Source organism: Aythya ferina, assembly GCF_964211825.1.
Source record: "Aythya ferina genome assembly, chromosome: 2".
Lineage (NCBI taxonomy): Eukaryota > Metazoa > Chordata > Aves > Anseriformes > Anatidae > Aythya > Aythya ferina.
The window spans coordinates 12,548,543-12,568,200 of NC_140297.1; the positions used below are offsets into that span (position 1 = coordinate 12,548,543).

The following is a 19,658-nucleotide window of genomic DNA, read 5'->3' on the forward strand; positions in this document are numbered from 1 at the left end:
CAGTATGTACTGATGAATAAGGTTATTTATTTATCCCTAGGTTCAGGGCTTTATAGTTTTTTTTTGTTTGATTTTTTTTTTTTTTAAATCATGATTCAGCTTTTCCATTAAAATAAATAAATAAATAAATCCCTTAAACTGATCTATCAGTACCAAAAGTTTACATTTCAATAAATCCGTGCTTTCCATGAAAATAAATAAATTCCTAATCAACTTTAATATAAGTAGAAAACAAAATTTATATTTTTTATTTTCATATGCAAAACTTGAAAGTAACACTCACAGAAACTGCAGCATAATAAATGACTATCCTTCATTCTTAAGAATCTCCAAATCCTCAAAAATTCTTTAAACAATTTTTAATGAGATGCAACCACTTATATAGCTGCAACCATGCATTTAATAACCTCCTATTATCTAGCATTCCACATAGCCCTAGGTGATGGGCAAATTTGAACCACAGTATAACAACAGCCCCTTTAATTCCTATTAAAAAAATAAAAAAAAAAAGACGGGGGGACGGGGGAGGGAGAGAGGGAGAGAGAAAAGAAGAATCTGAATTTCTGGGCTTCAGGAATTTACATAAATTCTGTCTTTTTCAAAATTGTCATTCAGCCTCTGTTCAAATGAGTATAAGCCTTTGCAACGTATCTTATTCCCAACATACATCAATATAGCTTCTCCAGTAGATCCATAACCACTTACTCAGTCAGGACTCTAATTCTTTTTGTTTATTATCATACGATCTTCAACTGCAAAAAAATACCAAATCTTTCTAATCTTCTCTTTTAGAAAAATAGTTTTTCTTAATGAAGGATTTTTTTTGTAGACTACCATTGTGGTAAATTGTTTTTACTACGCTTTCTTATTGTTTTAAGGAAATGGAGTCTGTTCATTTTTTTGAATGTGTACACACATACACAAAAAAGGCTTGCTTTACGTATTTTATTCTATTAATTCTAAATATTCACATAAAGCTAAAAAGAGTGGCATAAATTCCAGTCTGCATGAAATTTAAGAACCGACACATTAACTGTGTTATTCATTACTACTTTTTGGCTAGCTATTAATTAAAGTGCTGAGGCAGATCACAAGTAAAATACATAAATAACACAATATATTTAATCTCACTAAAATCTAGAAAAGTCTGTGAGGCGTTTAGAGGAATCCTGCATGGGCAGATATAATGTAACATAATGGCAGATAAATTCACTACCGAGAAATGCACAGCAATGCTCTTTGGATAAAATCATTTGAAAGCATTTTTGCTGAATTACAGATGAACTGTAAAAACTTAGAGGGAACTAAGAAATAGAATAAGAACAGGATGCAAAATAATATGAAATCTATTGTTTTCCTGGTACAGAAAATAATGATGAGATCTCTCTTGGAATTTGCTGTTCAGCTGCATTTGTCTTATCATGAAAATGGCCTGTGAGCAAAAAACTACCTAGATTTGAAAAAGGAAAATGGTAAGTTAGACAAAGAGATTTGTGAGAAAGAATGGACATAAACACTTGAACTTTAATTTAGAAAGAGGTAACAAGGACAAGAATGAGCTGTTCTTAATGTGCTATTATTTACGTAATTAACATTTGAAATACATTCCTAATTATTATGAAATTCAGACATTTAGTATATTTGAAAAAGGTTTTCAGTCAACTCCTTCTACAACTGTTCTTTAGATCTTTAGATTATAAAACTGTTGGATACGCAGTTCCTTCTGGAATTCTAGTAGACATTAAGTTGGATAAAACAAACTTTTTTTTTTTTTTTTTTTTCTTTCAAGGCAAAAAAAGACTGGAAAACAAATCAGAAAAATACAAATAATTTTCCCAGGAGGCAAGCTTGGTGAGTCAACAGAGCAGGTGCCAGGCCTGAAGCTACATGTAAGTATGCTGTACTAGGAGTACATTAGACTTGATGCTGACATTCTCCCATGCTTTGTTAGAATTTAAGGGCTCCCCCATGGCAATATAGAATTCACAGCATCCATTTTCTTCAGCTTCCCTCATTATGCTAAAGATAACAGGGTAAAAATCAGCTTGAATAAATGTATTTACAAATAGCTGAATTCTTATAAACTAAAAATTAAGGAGAGAAAAATAAGAAAAGGCAGATTGGGCCACAAAGGTTATTCCTCAAAGGAGGCCTATCACATACAATAGCAGTCTTGAACAGAACCAAGTTAAAAAGGAATATTTTTTTCATAGCTTTGGACCTTTTTGCCCCTGAACAGCAATCCTGAACTTGGGGCAAGTGCCCGGAGAGTAGTGGTGACTGAAAACTACAAGGAATAACATGCTGGTATAAGGGATGCTATCTCCTCTCCCCATCACAGACACAGAAAGACAGCATGGATTCACCAAATAAAGTTTGCATTGTGTATTATACAGAACAGACTCCTCTGAAATTATGGCAATGGAAAGCTCCACTAATCTCACTTCACTGGAGCAATAATATTAGGAAAAACATTCAGTGAGTGCGAAATGGCAAAAACGTGCTTTGGGCAAAAGAGGAAAAAGGAAAAAAAAAAAAAAAAAAAAAAAAAGAGGAATTCTCTCACCTGATTTTCATGAAGGGATAGATAACACTAATTTGACACCAAACTACCATTTCCTTGTCATGAACAAACATTTCTCAAAAACATCACTATTTATGCCTCTTTTTCCATTTTAGACTTTTTTTTTTTTTTTGTCCTCCCCAATAGTTTAGTCTAAAATGCTTTTCTTCTATTTGGATTTTTTCTTTCTCTTACGCTGCCTTCAATCTCCTTCTCACCCTTTGCTTCAAAGTGTAAGTTGTCTTGCCATACACCTCCACCTCTATAAAACTTATTTCTTGATCTAATTTATGGTCTATGCTTTCTTTCAATACCTTCACATAAAGCTCTACCCCTAAATATTGTCATGTAAAAGAGTGCCAGTAAAGAAAGTAAACTGAAGAAAACAAAAATGATTGAAAATATAAGAAAAATTATCAGTATCATGCAGAAGTTTTGCCTCTTTTTCATTCCTTATATTCACAAGATAGCCTTCTTCACTGTTCCTGGGCACTCCTCTGTCAGCAAGAGAAAAGCAGAGCTTGAGGTTCTTCAGATACACTTCAGTTACCTTGTTTTCCTATGTAGTGATAAATTAATAAATTAGTGAATAATTGTTACTAACAATTAAACAAAAATTAATATTTTAATGGATTCCATGTGTAATTTCCCATGTTTCCCCCCAAAAAAAGAGTAAAAGAGTCCTAGGAGTTTAATAATGCAGGAGCAATTTTCAGGTTACATTTTCTGATCAAGTCTGAAAACATAAACTACTCTGCTCTGAGACTACTCTGCTCTGAGCTTCTGTTTCTGCATATAGTAGGATTATGGCAAAGCAATTCATACTGCTCTACCTTTAATCTGTATCAACAGGAGGGCCAATTTAGTTTGTCTGGGGCTGGTACTTAAAAAGCTTGACAGATGTAACCTGTGAGAGGCAAGCAAAATAAGCGCAAATAGGGCATTTATATATATATAAATATATATATTAGCTTAGTAGCTTCATATATATATATATATATGTGAATTTCCACATTTTAGGAACGGATACATTTGAGTGATATGCTCACGCTGTGTTTTGTTTCCAGACTCCAGAAGGCTTTATGTTTTTCATTAATTGAGCAATGACCATGAATTGGTTCTGCTTGTAAGCAAAGCAAAAGAAATACCTTCTCCAACATTTTTTTAAGCATTTTCTGTTTTTCATCAGAAAGAAGCTTTCTACAAAGTATGATTTTTTTACAGCTTTATACGTATTAGAATATTTGCATCACAGAATTGAGAGATACTGGCTTCTTGCAGTTTATTATGGAATCTTGCATAACTGTGTTTAAATCTTGCAGTTTAATTAACCATTTGAAAATTAAAAGAAAAAAGAAAAAAAAAAAAAAAAGAAAAAAAGAAAAAGAAGAAAAAAAAATGGTGATGAAGAAGAAGAAATTCACCCATATCCTTTCCATTTATGTTAAATTTATTCTTTTAATCAGTTTAGCTGTGATAAGTGGCTCCATGAACTGTTTTTATAATGCTTTCCAAGAGGTTTTTGTTTACCTGTGTTATTGAGGCACATTAGAGCAGCAGGTATTTGCTAGTGACTGTTTAATAGCGTAGAGCCAGTTTGCTACTTCATCTCTTCTTCCTGAGGCAGCCCTGAGTGATATAACCTTAGTAGCTTCATCATGACAACTTATTAGGTCTGTGAAAATTAAACTAATACTATTTGTCTGGAAGCAATACAGAGACAAACCCATGATTAAATGCTCCTCTCCTAAAAGATATCCTGCTGCATCTATGTCATACTTGCAAGATCAATGTATTTACAGCTGTTTGTTTGTTTTATACTGGTAGAAGAATATATCATGATATATATGTTAAATATGGCTTGCACTGCTGTTTGAATGTAGGAGCTTGGTCTTGTGATACAGTGTTAAAACAGGAATTGGGGGGGGGGGGGGGTGGAAATTAAGGTAAAAAGTTCATGGGTTGAGGTAAGGAGAGAGAGATCATTCAGCTATTGCTGTTGTGAGAAAAACAGTCTTAGCTTGGAGAAGATTAATTTATTACCAATTAACAGGCTAGAACAATGAGAACTAAAAACAAACTAAACACACCTTCCCACCAATCTGTCCCTGTTCTACCATGAGGTCCCTTCCACAGGATGCAGTCTTTCAGGAACAGACTGCTCCAGCATGGGTCCCCCATGGGCCGCAGCTCCCTCCAGGCCCCCTGCTCCTGCATGGGCTCTTCTCCATGGGCTGCAGCTCTGTCCTGAGGCCTGCTCCTGCGGGGGCTCTCCATGGGCCACAGCCTCCTCCAGGCCACATCCACCTGCTCAACTGGGGGCTCCTCCACGAGCTGCAGTGTGGAGATCTGCTCCATGTGGGACCCATGGGCTGAGGGGGGACAGCCTGCTCCATGAGGGGCCTCTCCACAGGCCTCATGGGAACTTGTGCTGCATGCCTGGAGCACCTCCTGCCCTCCTTCTGCATGCACATTGTTGTCTACAGGGCTTGTTCTCACATTTTCTCACTCTTCTCCTAGCTGCTCTTTCACAGCAGCTTTTTCCCTCTCTTTGGTATGTCTTCATAGAAGTGCAACCAACGTTGCTCATAGCTCAGCTCTGGCCTGTGGTGCTTCCCTTTTGGAGCAAGACACAGCTGGCTCTGAACTGACATGGAGCAGCTGCTGGGCTCTTATCAAAGAAGCCACCCTCTCACACCATCAAAACCTTTCCATGTAAACCCAATACACCTGTGAAGGATATTTCCATCTCATCTGTTTCGTAGGAGCTGGAAACTGCTATGAAACATTTAGAAATGAAAACTCCCCGATCTTCACTGTCCTCAGAAAACACATTAGAAGGAGAAGCTTTATTACATTTCTTGGGAATAACCTGCCAATCAGATTCACTTTGAAGGCCAATAGCTTCATAGCAGGAGACAGGACCCAAACTGTGACAGCAAAGGATGCATTTTCAATGCCCAAGAGGTTTTCAAACTGATCTATCCAACAAAACTATACAAGGTTTTAAAATTCTCCTTCCATACAGCCAAAGAACTTCCCAAGTTTTTCATAACAGCAAGACAGCACCTTTCCCCCAGGTACGTAATATCCTGCTAGTTGGATAAGTATTTCAAATATCAGTCATATATATGACAGAAAATGAAGCTCTCATAAACTCATACTTCCAAAAACAGATTGGCCATGGCCAAACTGTCTATTGGGAACAAGCAGTGGCCTATGTTAATTCTCATATCATCCTGCCAATTGTGTAGGAGACAAACAGCTGGACCAAAGTAAAATCAGGGCAGAAGTAAAAATAGTATAGACAACAGTGCTTAGGCATGTGCCCTTCTAGCTTAACACTGGCCATAACCAAGTTATGGTATAAATCGCTGTTGCCCTGCTCATTCAAATTTGAAATGTCTTAACTTCTATTTGATTCTATGTAGATATACTTTAGGGTACCTTCAGTCTGTGTAACTCATTATAACTTTAACCCACTGTTTTGGGGTGTCAAAATTGCCAGCTGTGAAACATTTCTCTATCTCTTAATGGCAGCCAGCATTGGTATAGAACCTGAGAACAGATTTACAAAGCATTTCGTTCACTGTGTAAGTATCCACAGGCCACACAACATGATTTTAACTGTAACATTAATACATTTCTAGTGTGGCACAGAAGCACAAAGCCATAAATAATTTGAGTCAGAGGGATCTCTAGATGTCATCTAATGTAACCCTCTGCTCAAAGCAGATTTAATCTGACCAGGTTGCTCAAGATCACATCTAGACAAGTCTGGAACACCTCCTAAGAAGGAGATTCTACATTTCCAGGCAACCTTCTCCAGTGCTTAGCCACCCTCATGGTAGATAAAAATCTCCTTAGAACTCAGAATTTCCCATGTTCCAGTTTGTGTCTTTGCCCCTCATCTTAAAGCCATGCACCTTTGACAACAGTCTGTGCCCATCCTTTCTACATTCTTTGATCAGGTACATGTAGGCAGCAATAAGGTCTTCTCTGACCTTTTCCTTTTAAGGACCAAACAGCCCCTTTTTGTTCTGCCTGTCCTTGTACATCATGTTCTCTGCCTCATGATTATCTTGGCTTCCACTGGACTTGCTCCAGCCCAAAACTGGACACGGTGCTTCAGTAGCTATTCAGAAACTGGAATTATCCCAGTGAAAGATCCCTTCTGAAGAACATAGTTAAGGCTTTATTTCAGACACCTGATAGGTGGAATCCAGTTTAGAAATGCCACGCATAAAAAATGCCACAGATGTTGTCTCCACTCACCTTTTCTTCATGTGATTATTTGATTGCTGCTACAGATGTCAGGTCCCAATGTTGCTAAGAAGCAGTAGTACTGATCAAGTCATACATAGAAGACAAGATTATATTTCTTTCACTTCTAATTGTCTCAGATTTAAATTTCTGATTTTCCATGGCAGGAACTACTGGAAGTCTTACAAGTAAGCCATAGTCCATAACCATGAAATCAATTTGCATCATTATCAGAAAAGAATGGACATGTGTATCCCAGTCTTTCCATTTCTTTTTTCCCTTTTGTTCAGTCTCTTTTCTTGCACAACCTGAATTGGTTTAAAGGTGCGTATTTTGTTCACTATGAGTAGGTCTGGGAGAGTAGACACCCCTCACAGCTCTTGATGCTCTCCAAGAGGTGGTAATTAACTGACCATTGGAACTGAGTGTTCTGCACAGCACTTTCCCACTATTAAGCAGGCTAAGTTGATCTGACCCAAATTACCTTTCAGCAATCCATTTTTTTAGCACTTTCATATGGGATCTCTAATCTCTGACAGGAGATTGAATTAATTTACTGAAATATGTGACCATACTTAACAATCGAAACTCATGTGCTTTCTGATTTGGAGCCAAGATTTACATAATTATTTCTATTTTTGAGACGTCAGGACTGACACATTTCCCAAGTGCCTATGTTTAGCCATTTTTAGCTTACGCTTGCCTTAAGTGAAGTATAGTTCTTCATCTCTAGTTTTTTTTAAGTACCTGGCAGACTTTTGCTCTTCTGCGATTGCAAAATACAATTCTATATAGATAAGATAGCAGTCTACTGATACCTTTAAATAACTCTGCTCTGATTATATCAAACACATCTAAGGTTCTTTATTGTTCTTTCTGATATAAGGCAACTTCAAGAATTACAACAAATAAAAGGTAACATAATTTAAAACCAATTCTGTCTAACCAGATTTGTCAGATTTATCAGAAATATTAGATATCTTAACTATTTTTAAATTGCAAAGTAGATATTGTAAAGATTTATTGCACCCTCCTTCCTCCCTATTTTTCATACTTTCATTTTTTTTTTTATTGTCCTTTACGTGATATCTGAAGACAGAAAGGAAATTATTGAATGCTCTTACTTTTCAAAAAGCATGCACACACGCACATTCTTTCAGTTAATGTTTCAAAATGTTATTTATTCATAGAATAATTATAACTTACATGCAAAGAGTATAATACCAGGAACTTCTAAAACATAACAGACTACTCATTAAACAAACAAAGAAACAAACAAACAAACAAAACAAACAAACAACAAAAAAAAACAACTGTATAGAGATGATAGTCCTTCTTAGCAGCCCATTAGATGTCATGCCAAAGGACACAGAGAAAACTGGCACCAGTCGTTGTCTAGCATCTGTTGCAGATCATGAAGTCACACTGAGCAATACCATGTAATGTTTTACATATTGGCAAATTGTGATAGATTATGTGGATCCAGTACAGATCAAGAGTATGTGGGATTATATATCCCCCTATTATAGTAATTTATTTGGCATTTTCAGTAGTTGTCTGCTGTACAAGATAAAAATTACAGAAAAAAGCTTGACATTTCTGTTTCTTCTTTTGGGATGCAATTTCTACCTGAAACAGCTTCAATAGTTTCCCTTCACATTTAAGAGTCTCCTTTCACTGGTCAGTTTTATTTCAATAAGTTAAAAAAACAGTAATATCCAACCTGTAAGACGTCCCTCATCCTTCAATCCTTAAAGCATCACATTTTTCAAGGGGTCCTGTTCCTGACAATTCCTCCAGCTTCCTGCAAGTGTGAATCATTACAGTTATATACAAGAAGGCTGAATTGAAGTCCTTCAGAAAACTTCTGTCCTCGGATTTCTTAAATTCTGAGATAAATTTTGGAATCAATACATGTTAGTATGCTTAACTATATGAAATAATTTCATATTCCTGTCTATCAGTTTATTTATACACAGCAATAAATTTGTCAGATACTATGTATAACATTGGTTTTTCTTTCATATTTCAGGAAGGAAAATTCTAATGAGACAAATTATTCTGTAAAGCTCCTTTGCATGGGGGAATAGAGACAGATGCCAGAAAGCACTGGGGGGGAAATTAACATTATGATGGTATGAGAACACTTTGAATTACTATATGCTCCCAGGGTACAAACAGGGATTTAACACTCTCTTCTCACTTCCATTCATTCTCAGTCTGCAATTCTGTCTGTATAACTCTGTGTCTAATAACACTGTATGTAAAAAACAACAACAACAACAAACAAACAAACAAACAAACAAAACCACTCTGAACTGGGAGCTGAATATGTTCTTCAGTCTTAGCGTTGGTTCTGTTTCTGCCATTAGCAGACAACATATGGATAATGGGAAAAGCAAGTGACAGAGAAGTCCATAATAAAACCATACCATTATATAGGACATTGGCAGAACATGGTTGCACAAAAAAAATTGGCAATGTTCTTTCAGTTTAAATAAAGAATGAACCCTTATGGACTGTATTGCTAAACTGATAAATGCCTTTTAGCAAAGTTCAGAGTGGAAGCTGAAGCTATAGCAGAGAAAAGAAAAGTGCAAAATGTGTTGGGAGAGTATAAAACTTAAAAGTATAATAATCTACTCATTCATGTAAGCTGTGCATATTGTCCATACTGCCTTACGTTTGTACGAAAAAGTACCCATGGGCAAAGCAAACATTAAACAAAAACTGAGACATGTTCTGAATCTTCACTGGCACATTGACCAGTGGTAAAAGGACAGTTTCAACCTTCCTAAGCATGTATTTCTCTCAGATATTTCACTTTATTGCATAAATCCTACAACACCAGGTTTAACAACCCCATTGTGGCTATGCTGGGTAGTCTTGATGGTTCTCCTTGTGAACCTTGCCCTTGATTTTTATTTTTCCCTCTCCTGCAGCCTTTCTTCAAAATCAGCAGGAAGCATTGCTGATTGTCCTGGCTTGTACGGAAGTTACACTTCAGTTCCCAGAAATTCTGTTTGCCTTCTATTAAGCCCACAAGACAAGAAATGATGCCAAAGCATTATTTCTTAATGAGAATAAGCCATTTTATTCCTGTGGCACATCTTCGACTGAACTGTTGGCATGTTCCACCTTTGCATATTCCTAAGGAGAAACTATTGTACTAACAATTCCCTAATTTTCAATGTTGCCAGAAAGTTAACTAGGATGAGCTCTTCTTCCTTCCTTCCTTCCTTCCTTCCTTCCTTCCTTCCTTCCTTCCTTCCTTCCTTCCTTCCTTCCTTCCTTCCTTCCTTCCTTCCTTCCTTCCTTCCTTCCTTCCTTCCTTCCCTCCCTCCCTCCCTCCCTCCTTCCTTCCTTCCTTCCTTCCTTTCTCTTCCTTCCTTTCTTCCTTCCTTCCTTTCTTCTTTCCTTCCTTTCTTTCCTTCCTTCCTTCCTTCCTTCCTTCCTTCCTTCCTTCCTTCCTTCCTTCCTTCCTTCCTTCCTTCCTTCCTTCCTTCCTTCCTTCCTTCCTTCCTTCCTTCCTTCCTTCCTTCCTTCCTTCCTTCCTTCCTTTCCTTCTTTTTCTTTCTCTCTCTCTCAATCTTTCTCTCTTTCTCTCTTTAATTCTTTTTTTTTTTTTTCTTTTTTCTGTGAAGAGAAAATGGGAAAGATCTCACAGCCCATTAAACAAGCAGTTCAAGTCTTAACGTGCTGCACTTAAGCACTCAGTCTAGAAGAGCAGTGGGTTTAATTTGCACTGGTATGCTACTGGTATACAACACTAAAGGTCTGGCAAAGTTTTTTAGAATACTTTATGAAATCTCAGATAGGCAGCTTACCACATGTAGATGAGATAGGTTTTTGATCATTCATTTGTTTGTTTGTTTGTTTGTTTGTTTGTTTTGGGGGAGTGGTGGTTTTGTGTGTGTGTGTGTAGGTTTTTTGTTGTTGTTTGTTTGTGTTTTGAAGTTGCTTGCAAAATAACTTCAGGAAGCAGTGAAAAAACAGTGATAAACATTGTTTTTTTTGTTTGTTTGTTTGTTTGTTTTTCTGAAGTAAAGCTGGCTTCATTAACCTGTAGTAGTCAATGTAGGAATTAGCTTATTGCAAACTCTGCATCTCATATGCAAGCTGTTTGATCTGTAAACGCCTTTGACTATAGCCACCAAATAACCTCAGTTCACTGCTTCAGTCTTACCTCCTGGCTAGATCTCAGCAACTGTAAAGAGTGGACCACTAAACTCAATACAACAAAATTGATTTACCATAGCTAAGAATTCATTTCAGATTTTCCAGTTATATATATTCAGTTAGTTCAGATGAATTTTAAAATTTGCTGATAGTATTTTCTGACCTAAAGAATAATGGCGTTTAATTTATATAGCTATATATCTGCTGGTTTTGGTTCAAGCTATCCAAAAGATTTCAAAAGATGTTTCCTTGGTATTTCTATTCTCAGTTAATACTTTATGATGGCTCTATTTCTTAGACTATCTGTGATAGACAAACCAACTGGAGACATGACCAGAATCATTTTAGACAAGCATTTAACAGTGGTAATATGTCAAAAGCTTTCAGCAAAAGCACTTTTTATGCCAGGGATGAAAGGCATTGGCAAAACAGTCAAAAAATAATAAACCTTTTTATATATTAGTTTTACAACCAGCATTCATACATGTAAAGACTCAAAGTGAGTTAATATTTGAAAGCCTAAATGGTAATGGCCTCACTATGCTGGGCAATTTGTACAGAATTCAAAGGGAGAGAAATCTGCTGTCATCTGGTTGTCTTCTGCTCAGCTGTAGGTAGCATGATTACATCTTAGCTATTAAACACAGAATTAGGGCACTGAACGTGTAAGTCCCCATAGTTTGAGTTCAAGAGTTAAGGTCAAGAGGCAAGTGGCAATGTCCAAGCTCTGTAGTTTGGACACAGGAAAATGTGTACCACATTTCAGCTACTGCAGACAGCTGGGGAGGGATTCATCTCCATATATCAAACAGCTTAGGTGAGCTGGTATGTTACCTAGGTTTCACTGACAGCTGTGACTCCTCTGATTACAATTGCTTAGACACCTAGTTCAAAGGTTGACACATATGTTTGGGCAGCTTTACCTGAATCTGAATCCTGCTTTTGAATTCCAACAACTAACATCAAGACTGGGATGTTTTATGACAGGACTAAAACAATCAGAGTTACTGCACTGCAGATGAAAAGAAATTAGTAAACCAAACCTATGGGAAAAGAAAACAAACAATCCCAACATTCTGCTGATTTATAAAAATAAAATGAAAAATGGAACAGACAGATCTCCATCCTCCCCAAAGCTATGTTTTGGTAATCCATAGGCCACACAGTTCAGTCACTGTAGAAAAAGGTACAATTATGCATTCAGCAAAAAACAGTAGGAGCAGTCCAGATGGTAGAGAAAACACAGTTTTAGTCATGCCTCAAAGAAATTACAAACCTTGCAATAATCATACAGCAACTAGAAAGTAAAAAACACACTATCTGGAAAACTGGAAAGCCAAGGGTCACAGTGATAAACTCACATGATTAGTCAGCACTGGCAGGTTCTTGCTACCTCTGAATGCAGAAAATCAGGGTATTGCAGTGGTTTACCATAGTGAAGACAATCAGTTACAGTATTCTGATAATCATTTTAGATTCCTAACACTGCCTTTACCTCTATTTACTGACTATGTAACTACATATAAGTACGCACAGTCTAGTGACCTGTACTCTTTCCCAACAGGAGACAGCAGCTTTTGCAAAGGCATGGAGACTAAGCATAAATACCATTTAAAAGGCAACTGACTTCAGACTGTACATATGAAATTTGGCATGAAAACACTGGTTCTGACCATGTGCTGATAACTCCACAGGTGAAGGCCCTGAGTATCATTCAAGACTGGCCCAAGAACATCACACAGAAGAGCAGTGGTTCAAGGCTTTGTGTAGGACAGCTACTAGTTCCAATGGTGTGATCCTCACCTGGCATAAAGAGGTACTGAAGTAAATAGTGCTGTGTTGATTTATAACAGTCATAGATTTTTTTTTTGTCAGTGAAACATTTTCTTAAGAGGTAACATAATCATAATGTAAATATGGAAGTCTGCTTTTAAATATTTTTTAAATATTATGTATAGTTTTATAGATGAAAAACGATAATGACAATAAATGTAAATTATAAGATATTTTGCAGGTTTTTTTTTTTTTTTTTTTTGTTGTTTTGTTTTGTTTTCCTTTTTGCATAGCATGGCATGCTGCTGAGATGCTATCTGTATCCAGGATAATTTTAACTTGGCTATGTGACAATTTCAGTACACAATATGCTCATGCTTTGCACAAATGACTATATAATGTTTCATTAAGGACTGTAAATACCCATCAACCTAATCACTGAAATGCTGTTTCAGTGATTTTAGGGCCATTTAATCTGGGCTATGATGACAGGGATGAATAGCTTTATTTTATTAACAGTTGCCATTGCAATTACACAGAGAAAAATATTTTTGTGCAAAAATTAAGCAGCCTTTCCTGTTGTCCTGAAGCATTTGAGCAATATGAGTATCTTTATAAAAAGGCCTTGCAACTGTCATAGGAGTGTTTCCCTTGAGAGAGGTTTCCATATCAGCTTTCTAACTCCTCAAATAAATAAATAAATAAATAAATAAATAAATAAATCAGCTCCAACCATGACACCATGACATGCTGTTTTTCACCTCTTGTTTGCCTTTTATGTGATTACCTTCACAAGCCTATTCTCTGTAATGGGATTAGTTCATTCCAGCGTTATTAGCCAAAGACTACCCAAACTTGGCTAGTTCTTAATCATCTCTGAAGAATGGACAAATTGACGCTGCAGATAGGTTAATTATTTTGATATCTGAGATTTTTTATATCCTCTGTTGCCATTTCAATCAACTCTGTCACTCATGTGAAACCACTGCTCATCATGAAAATACTTGTGGGAAACACATTGAAATAACAACAAAAAATGTAATTTAGCTTTTTTATTATTATAGTTCAGAAAATAAGAGTAGGAGTAACTTTAAAGCACAGAATCAGATTTAGAACAACATGTACATGAACAACACAAACATGAGTAGAGGAGGATACAATCTTAAAGGACAGGCATCTTTGGTCATGCTGTCTGCATACATGGATATGACTGTCTTTTAAGGACTTATTTGTTTGTTTGCTTTGTTTTCAAAGAAAGATATATTTAGGATGCAATTTCAAGACTGTGCCATTTCTAAAAAGGTATAGTTCTACCTGTGTTCTGGACCTATCCTGGTTAAGTCAGATTTGAGTCAGCCTTTATTCTCTTCTGATCGCCACAGAAATTTATTAATTGCTTTTGGTTCTGTGGGAAATATGAAGAGTAGATAGGTTCTTGCAGCAAAAATAGAAAACCAGAGAAAGTTAAAACAGAAGAATAGAAGTCAAATCATGTATCAGGAAATATTGGCACATATTCGTGGTAATGACCACCTTTATCATCATCATCATCATCATCATCATCATCATCATCATCATCATCATCATCATCATCATCATCATCATCATCATCATCATCATCAATTGAATTCTATTTGTTCTGATTATGATAGTACCACACAGGGATATATCTCCTCATTAGTATGGGTTTCTTATACCTGCCTCTACAGTATTACCTTGGATGAACCTATATAATTCAATAAAACAAGTTCTGGAGGATATTCGCATTTTGCAGGCTTGGAGGCAACTGGCTGAGCAGTAGCCACTCTGGGAAGAACCTGGGGGTTACAGTGAATGCTGGGTTGAATGTGAGCCAAGAGTTGCATCTTAACATAAGACAAACTGTGTAGTGGGCTACACTGGGAAAACCATGACAAGAAGATCAGGAATTTTTATCTCTTTATAACGAGTGTTAATGATGTCATACCTGAAATACTGCATTCAGCTTTCTGCCCCAAATTCAAGAGAAATTGTGAAGAAATAGAGAGTAAGTGAGACAGTCGGGATCAGAAGCACATAACGTAAGAGATATTGAATGCCTTGAGGGTCTCATTTGGTCTGCAAAGGGGTGATCTAACAGCTGCCTGTTGGAAGAAGAGTGACCAGAATAATTGAACCAAGCAGTATGATATGTAGAAGTGGACAAATTAAATATACATATAAGTTTTGAGAGTTTAAATTTGTAAAATAGGAGAGAGGAATAATTATTGGGTACAGTAGCACTGGAACAGTCTGTCCAACAAAGTGAGAATTTTCTGTCTCTGGATATTCCTATGACTTGCCAAGACAAATCATGACTGACCATTCTAATGTTGGCAATAATCCTCCTTAAACATCAAGCTAAATTAGATAATATACAGAAGTTGTGGTCAATGGCTCTATGTCCAGTTGGAGGCCAGTGACAAGTGGTACCCCTCAGGGGTCTGTTTAGGGACTGGCACTGTTTAATATCTATATCAGTGACATGGGCAATGGTATCGAGTGCACCCTCAGCAAATTTGCAGATGATATAAAAGAAGAAAAGGATGCCATCTGGAGGGACCTGGACAAACTTGAGAGTTGGTCCCACATTAACCTAATGAAGTTCAACAAGTCTAATTGCAGAGTTCTGCACCTGGTCAGGGCAATCCAAAACACTAGTACAGACTGGGTGAAGAACTTATTGCAGAGCAGGGGATGAACAAACTGAGAGCAGCCCTGCAGAATGAATGTGGATGAAAATCTTGACGTGAACCAGCAGTGCACACTTGTAGCCCAGAAGGCCAACTGTATTCTGGGCTGTATCAACAAAGGCGTGTCCTGCAGGGGAGGGAGGTGATTGTCCCCCTCTGCTCTGCCCTTGTGAGGCCCCACTTGGAGTACTGCATCCAGGTGTGGGGCCCCCAGCACAAGAAGGACATGGAGCTGTTAGAATGGATCCAAAGGAGGGCCACAAGGGTGATCAGAAGGCTGGAGCACCATCCCTATGAAGAAAGGCTGAGAGAGCTGGGGATGTTCAGCCTGAAGAAGACAAGGCTCCAGGGAGATATCATTGTAGCTTTAGGGCAACTTAAATGGCACTTATAAAAAAGATGAAGAACAACTTTTTACTTGGGCAGATAATGATAGGACAAGGAGAATGGTTTTAAACTAAAAGAGGGGAGGTTTAGTTTAGATATTAGGAGGCAATTCTTCACTCCGAGGGTGGTGAGGCACTGGAACAGGTTGCCCAGAGAAGCAGTGGATGTCCCGTTCTTGGAGATGTTCAAGGCCAGGCTGGACAAGGCCCTGGGCAACCGATCTAGTGGGTGGCATCCCTGACCACAGCAAGGAGGTTGGGATTAGATGATCTTTAAAGTCCCTTTCAACCTAAGCCATTCTGTGATTCTATGGCTTTATAAGTTCCTTGTAGCATACATTTCTATGATTACATGCCTGAAGTCTTTCATTTTTAATATGTGCACATATTTAGTAGGACAACCTCAAGTCTTGTTTGGAAACATCATTTAGCATCTGAAGTAGATCTTCTGTTTAAACAGAACTGTGGCACTGAACCTGATAACAAAGTAAATGGGTTTAAATAATTTAAATAATAATCATATTTATTAAAAAGCAGTGCTGGAAAAACCTTTTGCAACCATACCACTATCCATTGCCTATCCACTAATTATAACACTTATGACATTTTTTTCCTTGTGTTAACTCATTAAAATCTCCTTTAATATTGAGTTCTACTTTAAAAGGAAAAGGGCTTGCTGCTTTATGTGCTCTCTCTGGAAGGGGGAATAAGCTACCTAATGATGGGTTTAAGTTCCATGACATAGCATGTCATAGCATGAATTCCTTCAGCATCATTTTAAAAAATATATCCTTGATCTGATATTCACTGAATTCATGAGTTGTTTTGTTTTGTTTTGTTTTGTTATGTTGATTTCAATAGCTTATGGATGTCTTGAATATGCACAGCTGTAGTTGCCCTGAAATTTAGTAGTACCAGATATACGTTCCTTTAGAAATTCAAAGTACTTTTAAAATAATTTCTCAGTAAAACTATAATAATTTTTATACTATACATATAGGAAGATTTCAGTGTCCACAAGGAGTATTAACAGTGAATGGTATGATAGCTAAGAATCTGAGAACAAGAAGGTTTTTGAAAATATAATGTGATATAAGAATACAATATTGGGATTTTAAAGAAGAGAAGTTTAAAGATGTGTGACCACAAGTAGTACTACTGATGACTTTGGCTACATTTTTTAATAAAGATAAATCTCTATATGGCAGTGTAATCAAAGCAAAGGGATACAGGATATTGATCTTGCCTTTGGAAGAGCTAATGGAGACAAGTAAATCAAGACTAAAAATGTCCCAAGAAGTAGTGGGAGAACTGTGTATCATATTAACAAGAAAACCCATCCACAATCACACATCTTGGGAACATCAGGGAAATGTTCATACACATTGAATGAAATCTCTTGAGAGGGTAATAAATCCTACACAACAAATTATATACTAAGAGGTTCTTAGGGGAATTGAAATAAATCCTCACAACTGCTTAGTGGGTAATCTCCAGATCAGATTCCCATTCTTCTTTAGAGGAAAATAATATATTGCTTCTTATAGTCTCTGCCAGCCAAGATACTATATATCAAATCAACAAATGCAGTTGAAATATTGATCTGATCCAAAGTGAAACTAAAGAAAGTTTAATACATTCTCCTGTTAAAAAGTGGAGAGACAGAGAGAGAGAGGAGGGAGAAAAGAAGGAGAGAGAGAGAGAGAGAGTAGAGAAGAAAGAAAAAAAAAAGTCAGAAAATACTGAAAATATAACTTTGGATCAAAGGAAATCTAGATAAAAAAATAAATTTATAACAGGTTACGTTCTTTACCACTTATATCCCTGCAAGGTGAAGAACAAAAGCACAAAACCTAACAGCATGATTATTCTACGTGAAAAAGCAGTAACAAGAATTAAAGGATAGAGAAAAGATCATTGCAGGGATGAAAAATTGAATATTGTATGCAAATGTGTTTAATAAAGTATTTCTTGAAAGCAAGCTGGGACTATTCTTTCAACTGGCTGCAATATAAGCTGGCAAACATGATAACTGAAAAGAAAGACAGTGTTAACTAGGCAAGCTCCGAAACAGAAAACGTATATGTGAGAATGGCTTTTGGCTGCATAAAGCTTGCTAGCTCAGTCAGAGGGAAAGGTTTCACTGTCAGAGGGACTGCAGCTGCCATCCAACCAAAACTGGATCCTCTAAAGCAAATCTTCTGCTGTGGTGTACACATCACACAGAGACCAAGTGAAACTTTCTAGACAAGACTTGACTAATTCAAGTAGTTTTGGCTTAGAGATTTGGGTCAGGTTCTCTCCAGCATTATTCCTTGGCTAAGGATAACCGAAGCAAACATGGTGATAAATTATGAAATAAAATAGTCTTAGACTTACTGAAAAACAAGGCCAAAAATACCAAAGGGGATAAAAAAGAAAAAGAAAAAAGAAAAAAAAAAAAAGAAAAAAAAAAAAGTGTCTTGCCAGAAAATTAAATACTAAAATACTACAGGATGAAAGTACAAGTTTTAAAGACTAACTGCTTTAAAAAGCAAAGAACTACCTCTCCTTTCCCAGCAAAACTACTGTCAGCATGCCTGCCTCTGTGGGGCTTACTGGAAGTAAAGCAAGTTGTAGTAACTGAAGCTTGTGCTTGGGAAAGACCAGCATTTCACATTTTCACATTTTTGCTGTACAAAGCTTTTCATTTTAGGGGAAGCTGCTGATCTGTTCTCAAGTAAAAAATTATCGTGGAAATAAAAGGCTTGCCTACAGCAGAAAAGAATTAAGAAATCGATTTGAAAGGGAATAAATAAGATTTTGTGTGAGTGAGGGAACCCTCTGTGATCTTCTAGCACTTTGCTTACTAACAAGAAGAAAAGTTTCTAGATGCTGAAGGGTAAAACGAAAATAGGATAATCCCCTAATTGAACTATCAGATAAAAGAAGAAGAAGAAAGAAAGAAGACAAGAGTGTGAATCACAGTCCTGCAGGAAATTCAGAACAAAAATACTGCTCAAATGATGCACATTTTATGCCCCCTGGACAGGAACTGAGTGGAGCCACACAATTTCTTAACTTCTGTGCATGAACAGGACTTTGGGCTTTCGATTTTATCTGGCCAGCAGAATCAGAGCGGGGGGTGGGGGGATGGAGGTGGGCGAACAGAAATTATTCCTGGAATCTGGGAGAAATTTGTGCTCTGAAAGCTTATTATTACCCAACACAAATTAGTATGCTTTTCAGGAAGGTGATTTAAGTTGGTACATGAAGGTAAAGAAAATTTTGTGGAATGCACAGATGTTTATTTACCAAGCCAAGAAGACCTGTGGACTCAGCTGTCACCTGTTACTTTGGCTCCACTGGTCCTAAAAGTCCTGATAAAGAGAGAATCATGAAAACACAGTTGTCCTGCCAGTAAAGTCCAGTAAAACATGATTTACTTCTATTTCTAATGTTTGCAGCTACTGTTTTCAATAGACAGGAAAAAGGTGACAGGTTAATCTATTTAAGTTGCTTTCTCTGCCTTACACTGGTCTTTGATAGACCACATATAAAAATAATTCAGAAATAGTTTCAATTTGGATAATTTACTTGAGTCTCTGGCTAGATCTGTGTGCTGTAACGCATTCATTTCCTCCTATCTAGCTTTTTCAAAAGTTTATTCACATCAACCTTCTAAACAGCTTTATGGACAATTACTGCAGAGTTCTCTCAGTTGAAAGAATTTAAAGTACTCTGTGGGCCTTAACTCTGCAGACTTACAGATTTATATATTTTAGAAAATTTAATTTCTCCTAA

General features: G+C 36.8%; 1 long non-coding RNA gene across 1 annotated transcript; it reads right to left on the reverse strand.

Annotated features, from left to right (window-relative positions):
* Positions 1–1,504: 1,504 nt before the first annotated feature.
* On the reverse strand, positions 1,505–4,914 carry LOC311433099. Its single transcript, XR_014690565.1, has 2 exons — positions 4,654–4,914; positions 1,505–3,122 (listed from the first exon to the last, which is right to left on the reverse strand). It is a non-coding gene; the product is annotated as an uncharacterized lncRNA (long non-coding RNA).
* Positions 4,915–19,658: the final 14,744 nt, after the last annotated feature.